This window comes from Cyanistes caeruleus, chromosome 24 (assembly GCF_971803275.1).
Source record: "Cyanistes caeruleus chromosome 24, bCyaCae1.hap1.1, whole genome shotgun sequence".
In the NCBI taxonomy this organism is placed as follows: domain Eukaryota; kingdom Metazoa; phylum Chordata; class Aves; order Passeriformes; family Paridae; genus Cyanistes; species Cyanistes caeruleus.
Window position 1 is genome coordinate 4752558 of NC_141724.1, and position 18061 is coordinate 4770618.

Consider the following 18061-nt stretch of genomic DNA (forward strand, 5'->3'; position numbering starts at 1 on the left):
GGTGCTGGGGATGCTGGAAACCCCGACAGGAGGAAAAGCACGTTTGGAAGAGACAAACTCCCTTGGATACAAACCTCCAGCCCCAAAGCACACTCCCTCAGCTCCTGGATTGCAGTGTTTATCCACATTCCTGGCCTTTGGGCCCGTTTCCCTTTCCAGCCTATTAGGCACAGAGCGATCAATTCTCCCGGGTACTCGGGAGCTCGGCCAGGGCTGGTGGCCACGGCTCTGGGGAAGGAGTGAGGCCACACTCCATTACCTGCGCCTTCCCCAGCCTGGCGTGGGGAAAGCAGCTCAGCACTGGAGAGGGACTGGACCCAGCACGCTCAGGGTTTAAAAATCAAAGGTCCAGGGAGCCACGGGTGCCGCAAAACAGCCTGGAGGAGGTGGATGTGGTCAGAGCCTGCCAGGGCTGCTCTGCTCTGTGGTCAGGCCTCGTGACCTCTCCAAAGACTTGGGATTCCTGTGCTTGGAATGAGGCATCTCGGCACAGCCCTGCCTGTGGAACGTTCCTTTTGCTCGGTGGGGAAGCCGAGGATGAGATGGCCAGGCCAGGAAAGGGAGACCCGGGCAGGACAGACAGCCAGGAGCTCAGTGGGGACACGCAGGGGACGGGAGGTGAGGCCCTGGCACAGGCTGGGGCTGCCCCTGGATCCCTGGGAGTGCCCAAGGCCAGGCTGGACAGGGCTTGGAGCAGCCTGGGATGGTGGAAGGTGTCCCTGGCAGGGCAGGATGAGCTTTAAGGTCCCTTTAACCCAAAGCACTCGGTGATTCCCTAATTTCTGAAGATGGGGATCTTCAGTGCATCCCAGCACTGTCTCCATGGGAGGATGGGCCTGAGCCTGTGGGGCTGGGGAAGGGGAGCTGCAGATCCCATGGGCTGCAAGTGCCAGCAGCAGCAAACTCTGCACACCCAGATTAACTGAAAGAAGATCAGGCGGGTGATTAGGGGGGTCTTAAGCAAAGAGAAATCAAGGATCCTTATGAAGGAGGGGCTGAAGCAGCCATTCAGCTTCCTGCTCCTGTACATCTCATCAGGAAGCAGGGATAACCCTGCTGGAGATGGGGAGGGCTGGCTCAATGACACCTTGAGGTGGCATAAATCCTTCTTTGTGGATTGAAAATCTCCCTTTGGCTCCCCACGCGTCACCAAAGCGTGTCGTGGTTGGTAAACTGAGGCACGGAAATACACCCAGATGAATCAGAGCTAAAATCAGATGAGACAAAGCTGGATTTGGGCTCTGCCACCAACATTTTCAGGACCAAAAATTCAGTTTATGGCCCAGGCTGTCACTCTGCAGCGACCAGCACAGGAGATGCCACGGGCAGATGCAGGAAGGTTACAGCTGCATTTGGCTGAGGCTGATTCAGAGAGATTCAGGCTCGGAAAAAAATAAACCAGACCCTCTGCCCGGTACTTTTCCGACACCAGCCTGAGCAGCAGGAACAGTCTGGATTAAAGCAGAGCATGAGTAATGTCTCTCCTGGAAGAGCAGTGCCCCGGAGAGCCGGCGAAGGGCTGATACCACGGTCGAAGGCAGACGCATTTCCATAAACGCTGGAGCAGCAGCCTATAAATAACTGCCTGAATTTACCGCTGCTCTCATGTGACCCTGATCCCCGCATTTCCCGCTGCCATCTGTCACCATGGAAATGGCATCACGGGGCCACCAGCCATTCATTCATAGCACTGGGCCAGGGGAGGGGGTCCGGCGTGGGGGAGGCTTTTTTAGAGGATGGGAGTTGTGATTTCGGGAGGAAAAATACAGGGAGGAGGTTTTGAGGGAGCGAGGATGGAGCCTCCCAGGAGGGATGCGCAGAGCCGGCGTTTCCAAACACGCCGCAGCCAGGCAGAGCTGTGGGGAGGGAGGGACGGACAGACAAACCGGGATGGACAGAAAGCAGGGATGAATGGACACCTTCCAGGAGCTCAGGGATGAGTGAATCTCTCCCCAGGCATTTTGGAGCATCTTCCCATCTCCTCTCCCCCCGGCCCCCTCCTGTGCCTTTGGGAGGAGACAGCCACCTTTAAAATCCACCTTAGTGCCTCCTGCGCTGGGGAAACAGCTCCCAAACGCAGCTTTCTCCTCCAAAACCAAGTGGGAACAGGATGGGGATTAACAGGACAGGGAGTCCAGAGTGCTGGAACACTCTGAAGATGATTTTCCACCTAAGCTGTCAAGCCGACCTACATTCAAGTGATAATAATTGCAGGGGATAAAGCCCTCTGGTTTCTAAATACGCATTTGCCTGCAAAGCCAGGGCCTGTCGTGGCTCATTCGGGGCCAGCACTGCAAACAAGGAGGGAAAGGAGCAGACCCGGGGAAAGGAGAGCCCAGCCTGACTCAGAGCAGAGGAATTTCTGGCTCTTGTGGAGCATTTTCCACCCAAGAATCCGAATCCCAGCTCTCTGTGCCAGGATGTTTCTCTCATCCCATGAGGCAGAGACAAGCCCAAGAGTGGGAGAGGCTGCAGCAGGGCTGGGATCCCGAGCAGGGCATTCCCTTTGGATTTGCCTTCCCCATGGCAGAGATGGGGACACCCTCAGCCTGTGGCCATCGAGCACACGCAGGCCTGGTGCCACTTCCAAGTGCTCCCAGACCTCTTGGGCCACTCAAAGGTGGGATGACACCACCACAGGGCAGAGTGTCCCCAAAAAAGTGGTTGATGTCCATCAGCCCCGGCTGGAAACTTCAGGAATCAGAGAAAATAATCTTTAAAAGCATCATCTCCCTTTATCAGGAATTCAAACCAGCCCAGCCCAGTGGCCCTCCATGCACTCACCTGCTGGCTGCTTGTCTCCAGTGCTTGAAGGAGCAGGGATCATCTATTTTTGCCCTAGAGATCACGTCTGAAAGACAAAAGGGTGGCTGGGAGGAGGCAGCAAGCCATGTCTGAGCACAAGAAAACCACACTGCTTCCCCGGCCCCTGGGGATGGGCATGCAGGGAATAAAGGGGACTCTGCACAATAGAGGGAAAATAATAAACCCCAGCCCAGGCAGAGGAATGAGAACCATGTCCCATGGCCCCTGGGAAGGGCTCCAAGCAGTGGGACATGCTTTAAAGAGCTGCTGCTCCACAGTTCTGGTCTCAATTTTCTTCACATGCCGAGCTGCTGGTGGGGCAGACGTGACCGAGGCGATGTTGTGCAACGGGGAGACCCCAGGAGCACCAGGGCTGGGTGGCACCGCTCCAGCTCAGGCTGTCACAGCATTTCCAGGTGGTTTTGGTGGCCTGGATGAATCTTTGGAAGGGATTTGGGTGATCTCAGAGGTTTTTTTAAGGTTTTTCCCATAGTTTGGAGGATATTGTTCCTCACACCAGACCGCCAGTGCTGCCCCTCACTGTCTGCAGGGCCCACCTGAGCCAGCTCCATCTCCATGGAGAGTTCCCAGTGGGATAGACCCCCAAATCCCTCTCTCACAGCTGGATCCAGCTCTCTCTGCCCTGCACAGAGGCCTGAGCTGGGATCTGGGATGGCCTCAGTGCCTGGACCCACTCTGGGCAGCTGCACAGTCCTTGGACATTTTGTCCTTGGAAATGAAAATAAACCCCTTTCAAAGGCTGCTCAGCCTCAGATCTCCTTGCACGGGCACTGTGCTGCCTGTTCCTGGAGGAGTAAAGAGAGATGTCAGCCTGGCTTGGGGCTGGTTTCTGTGAGTGGGACCTGTGTCCCCTCCCCAAGGCCCAGAGGGAGGACACAGCCCTGCAGGGACGGAGTTTGCTCTGCCTCTGTCTGATGCTGCCCAAACCAGCACTTGGCTTGTTCCTACAGTGCTCACCCTGACTGTGCAAACCCGCCTGGTGGGCTCAACAGCGCCCAAAGTGCCAAAACCTGAGGATTTTCACCCCAGGCTGCATCTTCTATGTGGAAAAAGCACATCCTGGGCTCCTGAGCCAGCCCTTCCAAGCTGCCACCAGCCCTGTCCCTCTGGGGAGGTGACCCTCACTCAGCAGCTTGGCACCCAGCGTCATTTTCTACCCAGCTAAGGAGCAGCAGCCAAACACCATCCAGCCAGTCCCCATCAGTAGCTGCTTCCAACAGAAGTCACCCAAAAAACGCCTCAGGGCCGTGCAGCCCCGGCTGCTGGGAGCAGATGGCAACCAGGCGGCCACCTGCAGTCCCCAGCCCTCCCTGCTGTCCCCCAGCCCTCCCTGCTGTCCCCCACCCCTCCCTGCTGTCCCCCAGCCCTCCCTGCTGTCCCCCAGCCCTCCCTGCTGTCCCCCAGCCCTCCCTGCAGTCCCCAGCCCTCCCTGCTGTCCCCCAGCCCTCCCTGCTGACCCCCAGCCTTCCCCTGCTGTCCCCCAGCCTTCCCCTGCTGTCCCCAGCCCTCCCTGCTGTCCCCCAGCCCTCCCTGCTGTCCCCCAGCCCCCTCTGCTGACCCCCAGCCCTCTCTGCAGTCCCTCACCCCTCCCTGATGTCCCCCAGCCTTCCCTGATGTCCTCACCCCTCCCTGATGTCCCCACCCCTCCCTGATGTCCCCAGCCCTCCCTGCAGTCCCCAGCCCTCCCTGCTGTCCCCACCCCTCCCTGATGTCCCCACCCCTCCCTGATGTCCCCAGCCCCCCCTGATGTCCCCACCCCTCCCTGATGTCCCCAGCCCCCCCTGATGTCCCCAGCCCTCCCTGATGTCCCCAGCCCCCCCTGATGTCCCCAGCCCCCTCTGCTGACCCCAGCCCTCCCTGATGTCCCCAGCCCTCCCTGATGTCCCCACCCCTCCCTGATGTCCCCAGCCCCCCCTGATGTCCCCAGCCCTCCCGAGCAGCTCCCTGCTCAGGGCTGGGGAGCAGTTTCAGGATGGATCCCCAAGGCTCCCTCGGGGCTCGGAGCCCGGCAGCTCCTGTTTCAGCTGCTGCCATGTGATTTTGCCCTGGGTATATTTTAAGCGCTGCAGTTGACATCACACCTTCTTCCCCAGGATGCTGCTTTCTATAAGTTTCCAGGCAAAACCATTCCCAAATCTCCCTTTCAGCTTCTCCCCACCAGGCACGGAGCTGCCCTGGCCTGAATTTCCCCCATTCCCTGCAGCATTGTCTCGCCACAGCCAGGTCACCCCTCGGCAGCCGAACGGGGCTGAGGAGCAGGCAGGTGATATTAATGATCTCCCTTGAAAACACAAGGGAAAAGTGGGGGAAATCACAGGCTGTGAGATGCCCAGCTGAGCCAGCAATCAGACTGGGGTGGGATTGGTCCATCACAGGGTGGGTGTGCAGAGCAAGGCAACAGGGATGGATCCGTGCAGGATGGTTCATCAGGGTTCATCCTGCTCCCTTCTTCTTTTTGGAGCTTGGCACAAATGAAAAATCCTTCATGTGTCCCAACAGACCACCTCGAAAAGCCCCATCAAACCAGACCCTACTCCATCCCAGCTGCACTCCTGGATCAAATGAAACGCTGCATCCTGCCCCAAATCAGCATCGAGCCTGCAAATCCCAGGCTGGAGCTGCCCTGGCCACCAAAGGGCCTGGGCAGGGGCAGAGCAGCACGAACTGAGCTTGGAGCCCGCATGGCTCATCCCAGGAACACCCTCCGTGTCCCCAGAGAGCTTCACCCGAGCCTCCCCCACCTCTGATCCAGCAGTTGGGGCTGAGCCGTGTCTGATGGGGAGCAGCAGAGGGCAGTGATCCATCCCGCTTTTCCCTCCTCCGGGGAATTCTCACCTGCGGCTCTGTCTCAGCACGTCCCGCTGGATCTCAGGGCCAGCACCAGGCACACCAGTGCTCCTTGTCCTTCCTCGGTGTCCCCAGAGCCAGGAGATGCTGTAGGAATGCCCCACACGGCACAAACCCACCCTTCAGTGCCCTGGGAGCACCCCGGTCCCAAATAAACAAAACACCCGGCCAAGGGGCTGATTCCTGACCCTGAACCCGGCCCAGGTTCTTCTGTTCGGGTCCTCTGGCTGTGACCGAGCCAGGTGTTCGCACGGACTGTCCTGTAAAGGAACAGTCGGTCTGTGATCCAGCCCCCTCTGGAGCTGTGCAGGAGCGGGGAAAGCCTGGGAGAGGTCACTGGGAGGACTAAAGCAGCTGATGAAAAAGAAAACCAAGCCCATGGCAGCATTTCGGCTGGAAACGATCATCCCCGTGAAGACAGGCGGGTTGGGATGAGCTGCCCTCCCTCCTTGGTGCCCCTCAACCCTCCAAGGCTCTCAACGAGCTTTAAGGACAGGAAAAAGCCCCAAGGAATGTGCGCTGCAGGAGAGAAGAGCCTGGATGCCATCCCTGCCCACCCTCCCATCCAGCGGGAAGAGGCTGGCACCAGCCCGGGGCTGGTTCTTCTCTCCCATCCAGCTCCCGGCCCCAGCCCGGCTGCAGCAGGACCGGGGGAGGGAATCGGAGTCGGGAGAGCTTTGAGGAGCGATCCTGCCCGAGCAGAGCTCCTGGGGTGAGCTCCGTGTCCCGCTCACACCAGCGGGACCGTGCCTTGAGCATCCTGCGCCGAGGAGCTCGGCAAGATGCAGGGCAGGGGATGTTTCAGGCCAGGAGAGATTTCCTGCAGCTTTGCAAGGAGCTGAGAGAGGGATTTTCATCCTTAAGGCTCCTTGCTCGGCCGGGGGTGACAGCAGGAGGTGGCTCGGCTGAGGGGGGTGTGACGGGAGCTGCTCCAGGGAAGAGCAGGCTGTGGTTTAGGGGCTGCTTTGTACCTGCTCCGTCCTCCCTTGTTCCTGCTCGCTCCTCCTTTCCCCCCAGAGCTTTCTGAGCCGGCTCCAAGGGAAGGATCCTCTGCCTTCATCCCTTCCCCCGAGGCTCCGGCACCAGCTGGAGCCAAGGGAAGCTGGAGCCAGCGCTGAGATCAAGCAACTCTTGATGGGATTTTTTATTTTAGGGGAAGGATTTACTCAGGGGCTCAGCAAACAGGACTTTACTCGCTCTCCGAGATCCCTCAGAGCTTCAGGATCCCCCCTGGAACCCCCCCAGGGCCATCCCCCAGCTCCTCCAACCCGGCCATCCAGCGACCTCCCGGGGCATCTTCCAGTGGAAACGCCCGCCCAGATCAGCCTTTGGAGGGAATCCATCCAGACAGAGTCCGTCTGTCCGTCCCCATCCCCTCCCCCGCAGCATCCCCCGGCGCAGGGAGGGAGATGTTTTATCCCAGTAAAGCCAGGACAGCAGCACGTCCCATTGTCCGGCTCGGGATCAAGCGCTGCCACCCGGGAGGAGCTTCGGGCATCCAACAAAACTGGCACGGCCAAAGAGAGCCCGGAGGAGGCGCAGAGACAAACAGCAGGAGAAATCAACCCCTCCAAGAAACAATGCGCCTTCTTCTGAGGCCGGCATCGTCCCCGCTGCAGGGCTCCACCTCGGCTGAGAAAGGGACCGAGGAGGAATGCGGCCACACGGGGGTCCCCAGGGCTGGGGGGACATCGTGTTTGGGAGAGGGGTTGAAAAGCCCGTGGCCTTTGCAGAGACCTGGGGCTCCGTTTTGGCTGCGGCTGAAAAATTAAATTTAAATTTCCACCTGCAAATGTAAACCCCTGGGGCCAAATACAACCCAGGATCTGGGGAAGGAGGCTGTGAGTCAAGGGAAGAGTTTGGGAGTGCGGAGGGAGCCGGGATAAATCATTCAATCAGGCTGATTTTTACGGCTGTTTTATCCTTCCCTTCTCTTTGGCACCTAGAATTTACAGCTCCTCCAAAAAGATGCTCCGAGCTGAAGCCAAGGGCACAGAACACGCGGCAGCATCTCTGCAGCTGCGAGAGGAGGGTCGGGTGGCACCCGCAGGTCCCAGCCTCCTCCGTGCCTCAGTTTCCCCTCGGACGGAGCTGTGTCCTCATCTGAATTCCTCAGCAGCTGAAGGGGCTGGGGGTGCAGGAGAATGCGGGGCTCCCGCTTGGCTGGGAAGTCCTGGGGGGGATAAATCAGCAAAATAGAAGAATAAGAGGAGTCGGGAGAGAGAAGGAGAGGAAGAGCGAGGGGGCGGTGGCGGGGAGACAGACGGCACCGACCATCTGCTGCGGGTGCTTTTAATTGCTCGGGCTCGCTTCAGCTCCGCTGCCTCGGCTCCTCTGCAGGGGAAGCGGTCCCAGCAGCAGCCTGGGCCGCAGGGAGCACTCGGCAGTGGGGCAGGATGAGCCCGAGCAGCCCAGGGGCGATGGGAGAGCCGCGTTTTGCGGGGCTGAGCTGCGAGCGCGGTGCCTGCCAGGGCCGGCTCCAGCACCGAGCCACCCCCGGGGCCGGGGAAGCTCCGGCAGCCGACCCCGGCAGAGCCACGCTGGAGCAGGGGAAGGAAAAGCTGCCTGGAGCAGCTGCAGAGGCTCCAGCAGGCAGATGCCCGATCCCTCGCAGCTTTTTAGGGATGCCTCAGTTCGAGGGCTTGAAGTGCACCTGGGGCTGCTGAGCTCTGCTCCAGGCTCTAAATACCCCTCTGCTCCCTCCAGCAGCTTCTTCTGATCCATCGGCATCCCCAGTATCTCCCTCGTGCTCCCCTGGCACCTGTGACCCCCCAAAAACCCTCCCCCAGGGTCCCCATTCCTGCAGCATTGCTGTCCCCACACCCCAAAATCACCTTTGCCAATGGGCAGGAGCAGGAATGAAAATCAAAGTATAAAATAAAAATTTGGGCATCCTTCTGAGCGTGATCTCTCCCACTGGACCAGGAACCTCTCCCTTGCCAGGCTGCACCACGCTGGGTGGGTTTGGGGGTCCCCCCCAGCACAAGGGCTGCAGCCCATGAGGTGTTTGTGTCGGCCTAACCATAAAACAAACAATAACAACGAGCCCCCGTTCCCCCCAGAGCCCTTCTATCCCTTCTTGGGGTGGGGGCAGCCCAAGCTGTTAATTATTCCTTCACCACAAGAAGCCACGGGCTCCTCAGCTGGGCTCACAGCACGGAGCACCCGCTCTCCTGGGGCTGGGGTTGATTTAGAGCTGGGCCCGGGGGGTCCCCAGGCTCCCCAAGGCCCCCCAGGCCTTCCTGGGCTGGGGCTGCCGAGCCCCATCACGGACCCCATTAGGCAGAGCCTGTGAACCGAGCACAGCAGGGACGGACCCGGCAGGGAAATGCAGCCACGTGTGTCCACACAGCCCAGGAAAATCCAGCGGGGGCTGTGGACCCTGGCAGCCCTGGGGCATTCCCTGGGAATCCACACTGAGCTGCCTGTGCTCCCCATCACAGGGGACACTTGTTATCCTGCAAAACTTCTGCCTTCGGGATTCAGGGGAAAGGCAGCCAGAGGTGGGAGCTGGCAGGAGGGATCCGGTTGGGAAGCCCAGGGGTTCAGACAAGCAGCAGAGCTGCACTTTCCTCAGCAGAGTGTTCACAAACAGGATCGGTGCTGCCAGCAGAGCAAACGTGCCGTGCCTGGGGTTCAAATTCCTTCCTTAGGAGAGGCTGATGCTGAAATCCAAAGCTCCAGAGAGCTGCTCTCACCCAGTGCTGGGTGCCGGGAGCTGCTTGGGCCTCTGTTAGTGCCCAGGGGGGAGAATTATCCCAATAAAGCCAAAAGGTGAGGATGGACCTGCAGGGCAGCAGTGAAGGTGAGAGTGAAGAGGATGTGGAGGTGAAAACGTGTCCTGTGTTTGGGACAAGCCAGAGGGTCCCTGATGGACCAAAATGAAAGCTGGCCTGAAGGATTCCCAGGCAAAACTGGGAAAATGCATCCAAAGAAATCACTCACTCAAATCACTCAACACAACCGGCTGAGAGCACCGACAGGGAAAAGCTGCGGGTGGAAGAAGTCAGATCCTCAGTCTTGGATCAAATCCTGCTCCCAGCCCTCCCCTCCCAGCCTCATCCTTCCCTTTGGAACTTCCCGCTGGTTGTCCCAGGGAGGTTTATCCGAGCTGGATCACGGGGAGCAGGGCTGGAGCTCATGGGACACGGGCGGTCCTGCGGGTCAGGAGGGGTCTGGCACCTCCAGGGGGGCTGGAAACGCAGATCTGTTCCCGAGGGAGCCCCACGGCCGGGATAAAACCCGAGGATCAGACAAGCATTAAAAGGTGGGGAGGAAAGGGCCACGGGAAAAGCAGAGGGCGCTTTTGGGAGCCTGATGCTCCTCAGGGCCAGGGAGGGATCTCGGGAAGAGCTGCCCAAGTCCCTTCCCCACCTAATTGCCGCTCCAAATGACACAATTAGCATGTGCAAAGGTAATTACAGACTGTACAGATCACTATCATCCTCACCGCGATTCCCGTGGAAAACTGAGCAGTGAGAGCAAAGAACAAATCACCTCCAAAAGGCAGGGAACGGGACAAGGCTGAGCCTCGCACACAGCTTTGCACCCAGAGCCGCTCTGCATCGCCGGGCTAAATCGGGGATTCAGCAGCCTCCGAGCAATGCGGGATTGCGGTGGATGAGTTGTGTTAATCCACACGAGCCCTCTGCCCTGCTCCTTCCTTTTCCTCCAGCGCAGGGCTGGGATTTGTGGCCTTTTCCTGCTTTATAATCGCCCGGAGGGAGGCATTAATGGGCAGCTGGAAGGAGAAATCGCAGGGCTGGGCAGCTGCTCGCAGTTTAGGATTGCGACGTGTTAATTATGTTAAATGCATTAAATAATTTAACTGCGTTAATGAGGGAGAGAAGTGAAGGGACGCTCTGGATGTCCGAGGTGTCGGAGGAAATTGGACACCTACAGCCAAAGCCGCACAGACACCTCGTTCCCATCGGTTCCTTTGGAAGAAAACAGTTTTTACGATTTTACAGCCCGGTTCGGAGATGTTCAGGTTGTGTTTGGACGCTCCGTCCCTGCAGGGAAGGAATGAAATTCCTTTTCCTCCGGAGATCGCTGCAGCCCCCGGGAGCTGCGCAGGCCGGGAGGAGCAGGGAGGACCCGGCGGGGCTCAGCCGGGTCCCCATGGCACTAGATGGCACTAGATGGCACTGGATGGCACTGGAGCATCTCGGTGAGGCTCGGGGGGCGTCCGCAGCCTCGGGGGACCCTCCGAGCCTCTCCCAGCCCCGCCGAGCAGAGCCCGCAGCCAGCCCAGCCCAGGGCAGCCCAGCCCAGCCCAGCCCAGCCCAGCCCAGCCCAGCCCAGCCCAGGGCTGCTCCCGAGGGATCCCAGATGCCGTCCCAGCACACCCGAGCTCCGAGGCATCGCCGTTGCCCTGGATACCGCCCGTTTTCTGCCTGAGACTTTATTTGGGCGGAAAACCTGAAGATCTTGGCTGCTTAGCCAGGATTTCTCCCGCAGCGGGCTCGGCTCTGGGCCCTGCCCACGTCTGGGCTCTGTCGGGCAGCAGCATGAGCCTGATGCAGATCCCAAATATTCCTGAGCCTGATGCAGATCCCAAATATTCCTGAGCCTGATGCAGATCCCAAATATTCCTGAGCCTGATGTGGATCCCAAATATTCCTCTCTAGGGGCTGCAAATTCCCCCCCAGACCCTGTGCAGACCCCAGCTGCCCCCTCGCAATGGGGGATCACATTCTCCAGGCTATAAAGGGAAGAGACAAGACAAACCCTGGAGTTTCTCTGGGATAAAACCCAGCTCTTAAACCCAGGCACGATCACACGGGAACAGCCATCCCAGGGAGGTTAAACTGCCCCCGTGGACTGGCAGCAGAGCAGGGGATTCCAGCACTCCCAAACAAGGAATTGGCCAAGAAAATCAGTTTAGTTCAATCGCTGCAGCGGCTGGCACAGGGATGAACCAATCTAGAAAGCAGCTCCATTAAATTACTGCAATTTCTGGGTGTGGATCAGATCTGGATTTACAGACCTCCAAGCAGGGCACTGTCCACAGCAGAGCAGATTTTCAGAGGGGTCTGGTTTTCCTACCTCAGGACCTTCCCTTGGCCCTCCAGGACCAGCAGTCCTGGAGCTGAATCAATCCCTGCTTGGGAAACAGACAGCAGAACCTGGAGATGGGTTCAGCTCTCTGGTCAGCTCTGGGATGTGCAGGCTGAAACTCCTGGTCAGAATTCACGTGGGTACCTGAAATGGGAGAAATCCACCCCAAATTCAAGACTGGCTGGGAGGACAAAGTCCCCAGGGCCAGCAGAGCAGAGGGATGACACAGGGCAGACAGAGGACCCCCAGAATGAGAAAACAGGGCAGTGAATGAACTGGAATTATCCCAGTCCTCTCTGGGCAGGGGGCATTGCTGCAGGGCTGCTGTGGTAAGAAACATCCCCTCCAGGTCCAGTAAAACCAGTATCCCACCAGTCCCTTCATCAGACAAAACCCACAGACCCACCACCTGCCCAGGAGGTGCCCCCAGAGCAGATTGGGAGGGAGATTTTGGGGTTCACTTCCTCCTTTGGGGCACGGCCAGGACAGACCTCAAAGGAAGGGAGAGCTGAGAAGAGCCCTGACAGCAGCTGGGATCCACGAGTCCCTGGGATTCAGCAACCACAGCACAGCCTGAAAAAAGAGATGACATTAATTCACAGTGAGCACCCAGTTATTTTTGGGGTGCTTCAGTGGGTGTTGGTGCACCTGGAAGCTTTTAACGCACAGAATCCAGCACTGCCAGCACAGATCAGGGGGATGAAGCCCAGGACAATCCTGGTGAGCGGCACTAAGACCCCATCCATCCTCCAAAGGGATTTTTTTGCAATGGGAAGCAGCGGGATCTGCTCATTCTCAGCCGGATTTCCCCGGTCCCCCAGGAGCTGTGTTCCCTGACACCGGGGCATCGGATTTCCATGGCTGAGGATCAGCCTCTTATCACCAGGTCTGCAGGAAATTGGGGCTGATGGGAGGCCCTGGGAGCCAGGATGGGGTTGGGAGGTTGGATCAGCAGCTGCCAGGACAGTCACAGAGCCCAGGGCCCTCTGAGCTCCCCTACCTGGGCAGAGCATATCGGGGTGCACACCAGGGGGGAATTTCGGGGGTTACCCCAGGGATTGCTTGTTTGGGGAGGGCACAGCACTCACCTCCCACCCTCTGCCATCACCACACCTGGGATGGGGACATGGAGTAGGGTAATGGGGAGAACATGAGCCTCTGCTGGGCTCTGGAGCCATGGGAGGGAGAAATCCTCATCCTCATCCTCATCCTCATCCTCATCCTCATCCTCATCCTCATCCTCTTCTACAGGCTGCTATGACAGGACACAGAAGGAAAGATGTTTGTAAGAGTACCCAAGACCCCCCAAAGTCCCAATCCTGTGTCCTGTTACCCTCAGCCTCTGCTCTAAGAACCAAGCAGGAGGAGCAGCAATTTTCCAGGAGCCAGGGAGTGGCAGCGCCTCAGGATGGGGCTGAGCTCCTTCTGTTGGGGTCTCCTCAGCCCACCCAGCTCCTCCAGAGAGAGCTGCTCCCCACCAAACCTGTCTGCTCCATATTTATTAAAACAACAATCAGGGGCTCTGCCTCCAGGTGCCAGCAGAAGCCTTGGGAAAAAGCACCATCCCAGAGGCCAAGTTTGGTGAGGAGCAAAGGGCCAGGGATGGGATGGGGGCCCCCCGTGGGAAGAGGGGGCTGCAGCACGTGGAGCCCCACCAAGGTGTCCCAGCTGTCCCCAGGGTGGGGTGATGGATCTCAGAGCAGTGCACGGCTCCTGCACCTGGTTCCAGATGAATTTTTCTTCCTCTAATAAATGCTTTCTCCCCTACCCAGGAAGAGCAAATCCCTCTTTTGGGGCTGGATAGAACCTTCACCCCTTCCCAGGAAAAACCTGTCCCACTGTGAGCTGCTGTGCCCTTGCCCAGAAGTGGTTTTCATGGGAAAAGGTGAACTGACGATTCCAGGGAATTGGCTGGGCTGGGAGCCAGCCCTGCTGGAATCAGAGGATGGATCTCAGCCTGGAACACCACACAGCCCCCACAGGGTCAGTGAATCCTCTGAATTAAATGAAATTAAATGAAATTAAATGAAATTACTGCGAGCTGGAGGGACACAGAGCCACCTTTGCGCCTTTCCCCTCAGGAAAGCGCTCCCTGGGGATGCTCCAAAATCCAAAATCCACTGCCGGTACCCCTGCGCTGCTGCTGCTGCTCAGACGGGCAGTGCCGGAGGGATGGAGAGCAAAACAAAGATGCTGCAGCAACCTCCTCGCTCCTGCTGCCAATTAACCTTCCTCCTGCAACTTTATCCTCCTGCCGGTCCCCAGGCGCGGCTCCAGCCGGGCCGAGGGGCTGGGATCAGCCTCGCAGCTCCTCGGGGAGCACGGGCACACAGAGGGACGCTCTGCTGCCCTAACAGCCGTGACTCCTGCTGCGGGAGGGGGGCAGCGCCGGGACAGCCTCGCTGGGCTCATGCCCGGGGCAAGGTCACTGCCTTTAGTTCCCCCCGTGAGCTGAAGGGAAGGGGCAGCGAGAGCCGTGCCTGGGACCCATTAAATCCCATCCCAGCGCTCACACGTGGCCCCGGCAGCAGGGGGGACGCTGTTTCCTCTTCCCCAAGCAATGTCATCCCAAGAAGAGAGCCAGGAGGGCAGGGGAGAATGAGGGGGATCGGCAGAGATGCTGTTGGGAGGGGAGGAGGGTTGTTGGTGCAGGTCAGATCCTGCTCATGGAGTGATTCCATCAGCCTGGGAGAAGATGTGCTGGGATCTCTGTTACCCAAATTAGCAGTGCCAAACCCAAACACGGTGCTTCCTGAAGGCTGAAATTTGGTGTCTGTGCTCTGAGAACCTCTGCCCCAAGGAAAACACCTCTTACAGCCCCCCCCACCCCACAGGATCCCCCAAGACCCCAAACCCAGAGTCCCGTGTCCCTCTCATATGCTCAGCACCAGGGGTTCCATCCCCAGCTCCCTCCACCACATTCCAGCTCCTCCCTCCAGCTCTTGGGTACTGCACAGCCGAGCTGGGGTGGGGAACCCCCAGTGAAGATGTTCAGAAAGAGGAGAAACAAAAAAGAAAATCACAGATCAACACTTTTCACCCAGAATGGCCCATTCTGCCCATTTCCCACGGGGAAGGTGGTGCCCAAACCACAACAGAATTTTTTCCCAGACCCACCTCTCTAAAACACTCATTTGCCCCCGAATTACCTGAGATCAGGACTTTCCAATAGGCTTCAAATCCTGGGCTCTTGGTTCTCTGAGTGATCCCCGCAGGAACATCCTCCCCCAGGTGTAGGGTTGGCTGCTGAGCCCTCACCCCCAGACCCAGAAGGTTTTCACCCTGGTTCCATGCAGGAGGGGCTGCTCCTGGCTCTTTCTTCTTCCCCAATAACTCTGGGCACCGAGGTTTAATGGGAAAATGCTGTGGGCTGTTTGGGCAGCAGGAGGAAGGCAAGTCTTGCTCCAATTTGGCAGAGGTCGCCTCCACTTATTGCTCTGAGCTTTCCCCCCTGCTGCTGCAGAGGCTTTGAACCAGCTCAGATCCCATTAATGGGGTTAAGCAACAGCAGGGGAAACACAGAGTTAGTAACAGAGGCAATAGAGGGAACCTGCTGGTGTCTGAGGCCTGATCCCGTGGGATCTGAGCTCTCCATCAGCCGGGGATTGTTCTTGATAAACACCCCGGAAAAGACCGAGTCATGGAAAGATGTGGGATGTGTTTGGGGAAAGCTTCAGGGCACACTGCTCTCCTCCAGCCCAAGTGAGGGATGTGTGGTCCCAAGAACCTTCATCCCCTCACCTGGGCCAAACATCCCCTGGGACACGGGAGCGCTGCCCCATCCCCTCGGAGCCGAGCACAATACCTTTGCCGAGACACCACATCTCCTGTGTTGTGTTCCTACCAATTCGCTTGCTCAAGGCAATTAGGGAGCTCCAACACCTCCAGCCATCAGCTTCCTATCCCAGCGTGACCCAGAGGGTGTGAGCAGGGAATGTCCTGGAGCGGGACTGTGCCACTTTGGGATGGGAAGGAAAGGGAGCATCGAGCATGTCGTGTGTCTGCTGCAATTACAGAATCACAGAGCGGTTTGGGTTGGAAGGGACATGAAAAATCACCCGGCTGCACCCCCCTGCCTTGGACAGGAACACCGAGGGCTCTGAGGTAAAAACCTCAGCATCATCGAGGTCTCTCACTCTCAGAGAAGAGCAAAGGAGGTGCCAAGTGTCCCAAAAACCTTTCCACCCCATCAGTGGGTGTCCAGGGAAGGAGAGATGGGAAAGAAAAGGGGAGGAAGCACAGGACCAACACTCCAGACAAGTGATCAGCCTCTCACACACCACACGTGCCAGCCCCGTGCCTCAGCAGGGTTAAACCCACCCCATGCTCCTCAGGGGGGGCTTTTTTTTGGTGCTTTAGACATTTTTAGGGGTGAAATTCCTTAAAAGTTCAGCAGCACAGGGGTTTTGTTTCCTATCAAGGAGCCTTTGAGATGTGGAACAGCTTGGGCTCCTCACAGGGGGATTTGTGGTTGAAAGGTCAAAGCTGTTTCTGGTTCCCCTTATCAGCCTTGGCCGAGCACGGAGGAAGTGAAGGAAACCTTTGGGTGGGGTCAGGGAGGTCACGCCGGGGACGGAGCACAGGGGCACCGGGGATCCGGAGACCAGGCGCCGCTGGCAGAGGGTGTGGAGAAAGGCAGGAGTTGGGAATTCTGTGTCCCTCCAGGCCCCCACAGAGCCAGGGGATGGAGGGACACAGCGGCTTGGAGGACAGGGCCCAGAGTGGATTTGGCCACTGCAATTACGGATTTGTCCCCAGAAGTGGCCACTCCGCCCTCTGGGCCCTCCCGGCACTGCTGGGGTTGGTTTGGCTCATCTGCGGACGTGGATGAGGATCCCTGCTGGATTTGGGGACTCCTCCAGGGACACGGAGCTGGCTGAGCACAGCTCCCGCTCCGAGAAGGCCAGAAGCAGTGTTTGCTTTGCAGGACCAAGGCCTCCTGAGCTTGGCCAGTCCTGAGGGACAAGTTCTCCACACAACGTGTGTCCCATGGGACCACCTTGGCCTTAAACCCAAAAATCTCAGAGCAGAAGCATCCTCCAGCCCAGCAAAGCTGAAATGCATCTGGGCTCAGCTCCTGCCCAACCCTGGCTTGTTCACAGCCTTCTTCCTGGAGAAAAGGACACTCAGAGGTGACCTCATGGCTCTCTACAAGCTCCTGAAGGTGCCTGTGGGCAGCTGGGGTTGGTCTCTGCTCCCAGGCAGCGCTGGCAGAACGAGAGGACACAGCCTCAAGCTGTGCCAAGGGAAATTTGGGTTGGACATCAGGAAAAAGTTCTTCATGGGAAGAGTGGTAAAATACTGGCATGGTCTGCCTGGGGAGGTGGTGCAGTCACCATCCCTGGGGGTGTTTAGAAAAGGACTGGATGTGGCACTCGGTTTGGTTGAGGTGTTTGGGCTGGGTTGGACTCGATGATCTTGAAGGTCTAGTCCAACCCGGTGATTCTGTGATTCATCCTCTTCTTTCCATCCATCCATCCATCCATCCATCCATCCATCCATGATCCAACCATCCATCATCCATCATCATCCATCCATCATCCGACCATCCATCATCCATCATCCATCCATCCATCCATCCATCCATCATCCATCATCCATCCATCATCCATCATCCATCCATCCATCCATCCATCCATCCATCATCCATCATCATCCATCCATCATCCGACCATCCATCATCCATCATCCATCCATCCATCATCCATCCATCCATCCATCATCCAACCATCCATCATTCAATCATCCATCCATCCATCCATCCATCCATCATCCATCCATCATCCATCCATCCATCATCCATCCATCCATCCATCCATCCATCATCCATCCATCATCCATCATCCATCCATCCATCATCCATCCATCATCCATCCATCCATCATCCATCCATCCATCATCCATCCATCATCCATCCATCCATCATCCATCCATCATCCATCCATCCATCATCCATCATCCATCCATCCATCCATCCATCATCCATCCATCCATCCATCCATCCATCCATCCATCCATCATCCATCATCCATCCATCATCCATCCATCCATCATTCAATCATCCATCATCCATCATCCATCATCCATCCATCCATCATCCATCCATCATCCATCCATCATTCAATCATCCATCATCCATCCATCCATCATCCATCATCCATCATCCATCCATCATCCATCCATCCATCATCCATCATCCATCCATCCATCATCCATCATCCATCCATCCATCATCCATCCATCCATCCATCATCCATCCATCATCCATCCATCCATCATCCATCATCCACCCATCATCCATCCATCCATCCATCCATCCTTCCATCCA

The 18061-nt window shown here is 57.7% G+C and overlaps 2 long non-coding RNA genes across 2 annotated transcripts; both read right to left on the bottom strand.

Moving 5' to 3' along the window:
• Positions 1-6788: 6788 nt before the first annotated feature.
• LOC111939885 (uncharacterized) lies at positions 6789-10357 on the bottom strand. Its single transcript, XR_015279032.1, has 3 exons — positions 10171-10357; positions 9619-9663; positions 6789-9459 (listed from the first exon to the last, which is right to left on the bottom strand). It is a non-coding gene; the product is annotated as an uncharacterized LOC111939885 (long non-coding RNA).
• A 1364-nt stretch (positions 10358-11721) lies between these two features.
• LOC147649427 (uncharacterized) lies at positions 11722-15023 on the bottom strand. Its single transcript, XR_015279033.1, has 3 exons — positions 14883-15023; positions 12253-12306; positions 11722-11877 (listed from the first exon to the last, which is right to left on the bottom strand). It is a non-coding gene; the product is annotated as an uncharacterized LOC147649427 (long non-coding RNA).
• Positions 15024-18061: the final 3038 nt, after the last annotated feature.